Here is a 6,353-nt window from a genome sequence, read left to right as displayed (position 1 = left end):
CTTCTGGCTTGCCAAGTTTCAGTGGACAAGTCTGCTACTATCCTTATAGTAGTACTGCTACTACCCTTAAACTACAAGGCTAGACTTATGTTAAGACCCATTTGTCCCTAGCTGCTTTCAGAATTCTCTTTGTATTTTTGCATTTTGCCAATTTCACTATGTTATGTTGTGGAGAAAACCTATTCCTGTTACATCAGAAGGGAATTCTCCGTGCCTCCTGGATTTGGATATCTGCTTCCTTCCCTAGATTAGGGATATGCTCAGCTGTAATTTGTTCAAGTAAACCTTCTGTGAACCCTTTCTTTTTCTTCTTCTGGAATTCCTATGATATCAATATTATTACATTATATTAAATCACTTAGATTTCTAAATCTCCCCTCGTGGTCTAGTGTTTTCTTAACTCTATTTTTCTTGGCTTCATCGTTTTTCACGATTTTTCCTTCAATTTCCCTTTTCCTACCTTTGTTTCTTCCATCCTTGCTGTCACTGCATCTAGTTTATTTTGCCCTTCATTTACAGCATTTCTTAATTCATTGTGACTTTTCTTTTAGTTCCTTGATCTCTGGAGCAATAGATTTTCTGCTGTCTTCTATGTTTTTTCAAACCCAGTGATTAATTTTATGACTCTTATTCTAAATTCTTCATCAGATATATTGTTTATATCTCTTTTGAGTAACTCTTTAGTTGTCATTTCTTCCTGGAATTTCTTTTGAGGAGAATTCTTCTGTTTTGTCACTTGGGCTAGTTTTCTGTCACTAATGTGTTTTTATAGCTTGTAATGTGTCCTGCACTTGTCAGCACTACTATATTAAAAAGGCGACCTATGCTGTCCACGGCCTGGCCCATCAGAAGGTGTTTTTGGAGTGTGTTACATGCTTTCTCTTGTTGTGACTCTGGTTGCTTTATCTCCTTACTCATAGTGGTGGCTTGGAGCTTCCACCAGGTGTGCTTTGATTTGTTGTTTGAAGTAACCCTGGAAAAAAAAATTGAATAGAGAGGGGGGGTCGTGGAAGAAGCCTTATTCCATGTAAAGAGAGAAATTACAGGGGAGGTGGAAAATAAAAGAATAGAAAATTGACTAGTCAGAGAGACTCTATGGCTTAATCCAGAGAGAGAGAGAGAGAGAGGAAAATAAAGGAGATGCAGAAGAGGTGTAAAAAGAAGAGATTAAATCTGTCTGCTTAAACATACCAGCAACCAGAATAACCAGATCAGAGAAGGTAAGAAATAAGAAGAAGAAAAGGAAAAAAGAAAAAAATACATATAATAAGAATTGGCCAAGAATTAAATCAGAAAATGCAAAACCACTGGGGGCCGTGGAACTAGTGGCTGCAGAGGCTGTCTGACTCAGTCAGTGTCAATCTGGCTCTGTTAGAAACACAGTAACCAGGGGGCGCCTGGGTGGCTTAGTCGGTTAAGCGTCCGACTTTCGCTTAGGTCATGATCTCGTGGTTCGTGGGTTCGAGCCCCTCGTTGGGCTCTGTGCTGACTGCCAGCTCAGAGCCTGGAGCCTGCTTTGGATTCTGTGTCTCCCTCTCTCTCTGACCCTCCCCTGCTCACTCTGTCTGTCTCTGTCTCTCTCTGTCTCTGTCTCTCTCTCCTAGAAATAAATAAAACATTAAAAACATTAAAAAAAAAAAAACAACAACACAGTTACCAGGCTCGGAGGGGCATGGTTTGGTGTAGGCGGGTCCACCTCAACTGTGGTCCTGCTTTCCATTACCTGAAGCCCCACCTTGTTGGTGATGGAGAGCAAATGGTGATACCCTAGTCTCTCCTACCCAGATATAGTGTCCCAAACGATTCTGTTCAGGATGTTTCACAGTGCTGCTCAGGTGCGATTGTCCCTTCCCCCCCCCCCCCAACCCCAACGCTCTCCTGTGCCTCCCAGACACTTGGTTGGGATTCAGACCCTGATGTCTTAAAAGATCTCTCACTGCGCTCCCCAATTCCGGTGAAGTGCCACTCCACCCAGATATCTAACAAAGGGGCCTCCGGATGGCAGGTGCAAGCAGGGTCTTTTGTCCTTGGAATGGCTCTTTGCCTTCTTCCCACAGCACTCAAGTGGGGTGGGGGGGGGATGCTTTCTCCCACTGCATACTGTGCCTCTCAGTAGTTACTGAGCCCAGGGCTGGCTCCCTTTCTCCCCAGGCACATGAACAGCACAGCTGCCCCCAGTCTGGAGAAAGCCCTACAGTTAGAAATTGGATCTTTCTGTGTTTTATTTCTGTTCCCAGTCCATGATTTTCCTCTTCTCCAAGTACAATCCTCCAAAGCCTCTCTTTCTCTTCTTTTTGTCTCTCCACAGAAGCAGATCCCTCCCCTCTATTCCTACACCTCCAATTTTATCTCTAACAGTTTGCCATCACTCACCTATGGCCAGGCAAGTTGTCCCCGTGGGCCCCTGGAGACATATCTGTCACTCTGGAGCCCGGACTCTTGAAATTACAAGTCCTCTGGCCTCAACACTACTGTGTTTGAGGGACGAGGGAACTACTTCTCCATCATGTTGACTGGGGCCTAGTAAATAAAAAATACTAAACAAACAAATAAAAAACCTTTCAACTTTGAGTTGTTACTGCTCAGATAGAGATACCATTTCCTCTATAAGATTTTACCTCTTTGAGGTCAGTAATCATATTTTGTATATCCACATCTCTCAAGTGTCTGTCATGTTGCCTTATGTAAGATACATAGTAAAAAGTGTTTGAAAGAATACATTTGAGCAGTGCGTGGGTGGCTCAGTGGGTTAAGCTTCCAACTTCACTTCAGGTCATGATCTGATGGTTTGTGGGTTCGAGCCCTGCTTTAGGCTCTGTGCTGACAGCTCAGATTCTGGGGCCTGCCTCAGACTTTATGTCTCCCTCTTTCTCTGCCCTTACTCAGCTCATGTTCTCTCTCTCTCTCAAAAATAAATAAACATTAAAAAAAAGAAAGGATATATTTGATACAATAAATATTTATCATAGTTCTTTACTTTCTGAGCATCAGTAAAGGACAGCAGTCTACAGCTTTAATGAATGTTTTCTATATAAAAGAATCTTTAAACTTTCTCTACTAAAAATGCTTTGTTCAGGTTGTGGCTCTATGTTGAAGTACATAACTTTTAAGATTTCAAATATGGCTACTTTGAAAAGAATATCTTTCTAACAAACTTAAGACTTGATTGCAACAAAGGAATCTTTCACCAAAAGAACTATAAAAGTGCATAATGTTCTTTAACTGATAAAATTAAACTATATTCTGACTGGAATCTACTCCTTAGGTTTTCTATACCTAACCGGCTTCTGATATAATATGTACTTATCTGAACAGGGGTTCTCTGGGTACTTATTATATGAAGAGACAGATATGTATCACTGCCTCTAATGTACCTACCACTTGACTTCCTTTTTGACCCACTTTTTGCTTCTTGTCTCTTTTATTACTTCATTTGTCCTAAACTTGTCATTGAGATGTATGAGGGACACATTGCTGTTTGGATGTACATTGTTTATAGATCTTCAGTCTTAGCGTCATAGTTTGAGGATGCACTTGGCAGTGTATTCCTGGTCCACAGAGAAGAATGATCAATAAGTTTCATTTAGTTGCCCTGGGACCTTCTGAAAAGTACTAAGACAATTCTTTTCTTTAACGTTTTATTTATTTTTGAGAGAGACATAGAGACAGCATGAGCAGGGGAGGGTCAGAGAGAGAGGGAGACACAGAATCCAAAGCAGGCTCCAGGCTCTGAGCTGGCTTTCAGCACAGAGCCTGACGCGGGGCTCGAACCCACGAACCCTGAGATCATGACCTGAGCTGCAGTCGGAAGCTTAACTGACTAAGTCACCCAGGTGTCCCTAAGACAATTCTTTCAACACCTTCGTTGCCTCATTGTTGCTCTTGCGGACACCCAATATACTCCTGAACAAAACTGAAGGATAGACGTTAGAGGATTTGTCCTCTGTCATCAACGTGCTCTGAGGTTGTATTTTCCTAGTTACGGCTGTGGACATTTTTTGATCAGTGACTCTGGATAAATAACTCTCCCAATTTATCCTAGTGGAAAAATTGCCAAATACGTCATACACTACCTTTTCCCCCAATTTAATATGAGGCAGCTAATAGAAACATTTATGTAAATGATACACATTAGCAGCTGACCTTGAAGAATAATAGCATTTCCCACATATAAACAAGTCTCCACTTGGCACTTTCACTAGTGATAATGATCCAGAACAGGTGTTAATTCTCAGTTTGCAGGTTCATTATGGATCCGTTAAAGTTTAGAAGTTGAGCATTTCTCTCATGTGATTCCAAATTTGACTATTTTCATCTATACAGTGGGTTTATGTTCTCTTATTTCCAAGGAACATATGCTCTGCAATGGTAATATGTTCCATGACATATTCAATATTATAAACATTCTTTGTCTTGAAGCATTTATGTACAAATGTGATATATGCTTAGCTTCCCTCCTCATGTTCAAAGTTCATTCAGATGAAAAACTATGGATTAATTTTAATTTTAAGTGTTTTTACTTTTTCCAATGTACTTTTATAAAAAAAATTGTGCATATTTTTTTCCTGCATTCTCAATATTTATTTCCAAAAACACAGGTGAATGTATTGCTGCCTATCTGGATTTTGTGTTTGTGTTTTATGAAGGAGGGAGCTATCTGAAAACAAAGTTCAAGTAGTCATAAAAGCTTTACCAGAAATGGAAGTAAATCACATATTCATAAATGCATTGTCCCACTTTGAAATGGCCAGCAATAAATCTTATTGAATAACGAATGATAAAAATGTGTTAAAAAAATGGAAAGCATAATAAAGTTATCTGGTGAATCTTCAAAATGTTGGCAACTGGAAGTCTTTATTGGAGTCAGTGAGAGAAATATTTGTCCCAATATGAGGTGCACTAAACTGTGAGGGGGTAAGTGTATTGGGAAATATAATCAACACGGAAGAGAAACAGAAATAAGTAGAACATATGAGAAACCCAAGAATATTAATCTGGATGCCCAGACTACAATACATATTAGTAAACTCAAAAATGAAATAATTTTTGATTCAGAGATAACCTAAATAGGATTATTATAGTTAATAACGAAGCACTTGGGTACTTGAAATATTCTCATATATTTTGCTTTTTAAAATCATTCTCTATATTTTAAAATCAGAGTTTACTATTCAACTAAAGGTACAAGAGAAGGCAGCATGTTTTAATAAAAATAAAAATAAAAGTAAATAAAGGTACAGGAGAAATGATTTCAAAAATTCAAGAGAAACAAAATAAGAAATAGCATTAACATTTATTATGTGCCAGATACTCCTTTAGAAAATTTCAAATGAGTCTTTCCAATGATCACAAATTGCCTAACAGGTTAAAATATTGTCATTTCACAGCCAAAGCAATTGATAGTTGAAAAATTGTACCTAAATGCACACAAGGACTGAGTAGTGGGGTCAAGATTCAAACTCACGTCTTACTCTACCATTTCATACTCCTGTCAGAGAAAGCTTAGTGGCATCCAGTTGTGCAGAAATATAATGCACTTACTGATAGAAGGGGTCAGAACTTGCATTAAGGAAGCTATTTATTTGGAGCAGCCATAAGGCAGAGATACTAGATTTTTGTGTGTGTATGTGTGTGTGGTGATTAGTTATAGTAAGAGAAAGAACTGCTATATTGCAAGAGATTTAGTTCAGTAAATGCTGTTCATGGCTGAGAAAGAAGAAACAGTACAGGAAGAGTCTGCACACACAACATGAGTGTTTGTTTCCAGGCACATTTGACTCCCAGTTAAAAGCTCTCATTGATGATAAAGTATGAAGAGCATGTAAGGCTTATTTATAGCCTGAGGACAGGAAGGAGATGCAACACCCAGCTTCCACATCCTCACACAATTAAAATTTGGAAAAAACACATTTGACACATATTTGTTTGTGCCCTTGTTTTAATTGAAAATAGTAAGTGCAGATATACCTTGAACTCCAAGATCCACAGCCTGAAGATGTTTCTAACACAAAATAGCCTGAAGCTTTTGTCTCACACAAAAGCTGACAGAAATAAGCCTGAACCTCGAATTTATTCCAGAATGAGAGTTGTGAGATTAATAGAAAAAAAGAAATTTCAGTGATAAGCAGTGAATATTAGAAGACTGACTATAATTAAACAGTTAAGGACTTACAAAGATGGCTTATAAATGTCCTACCTCTGGGACTAAGAGGAAGGTACTGCTGTTAATAGGGCTATTGTCCCAAATTCATCTTCCACCTGCTGGGCCATTGGCATCTAGCTAAATGGAAGATGATTTTCCCATATAATTGCTCATCTCCTGGAGGGGCAAAAATTACACGGAAGATATATTT

The sequence above is a fragment of the Hyaena hyaena genome, unplaced genomic scaffold, assembly GCF_003009895.1.
Source record: "Hyaena hyaena isolate Hyena2069 unplaced genomic scaffold, ASM300989v1 scaffold_1120, whole genome shotgun sequence".
NCBI classification, from domain to species: domain Eukaryota; kingdom Metazoa; phylum Chordata; class Mammalia; order Carnivora; family Hyaenidae; genus Hyaena; species Hyaena hyaena.
The sequence above is the reverse complement of the archived record's forward strand: the minus strand, read 5'-3'. Positions refer to the sequence as shown.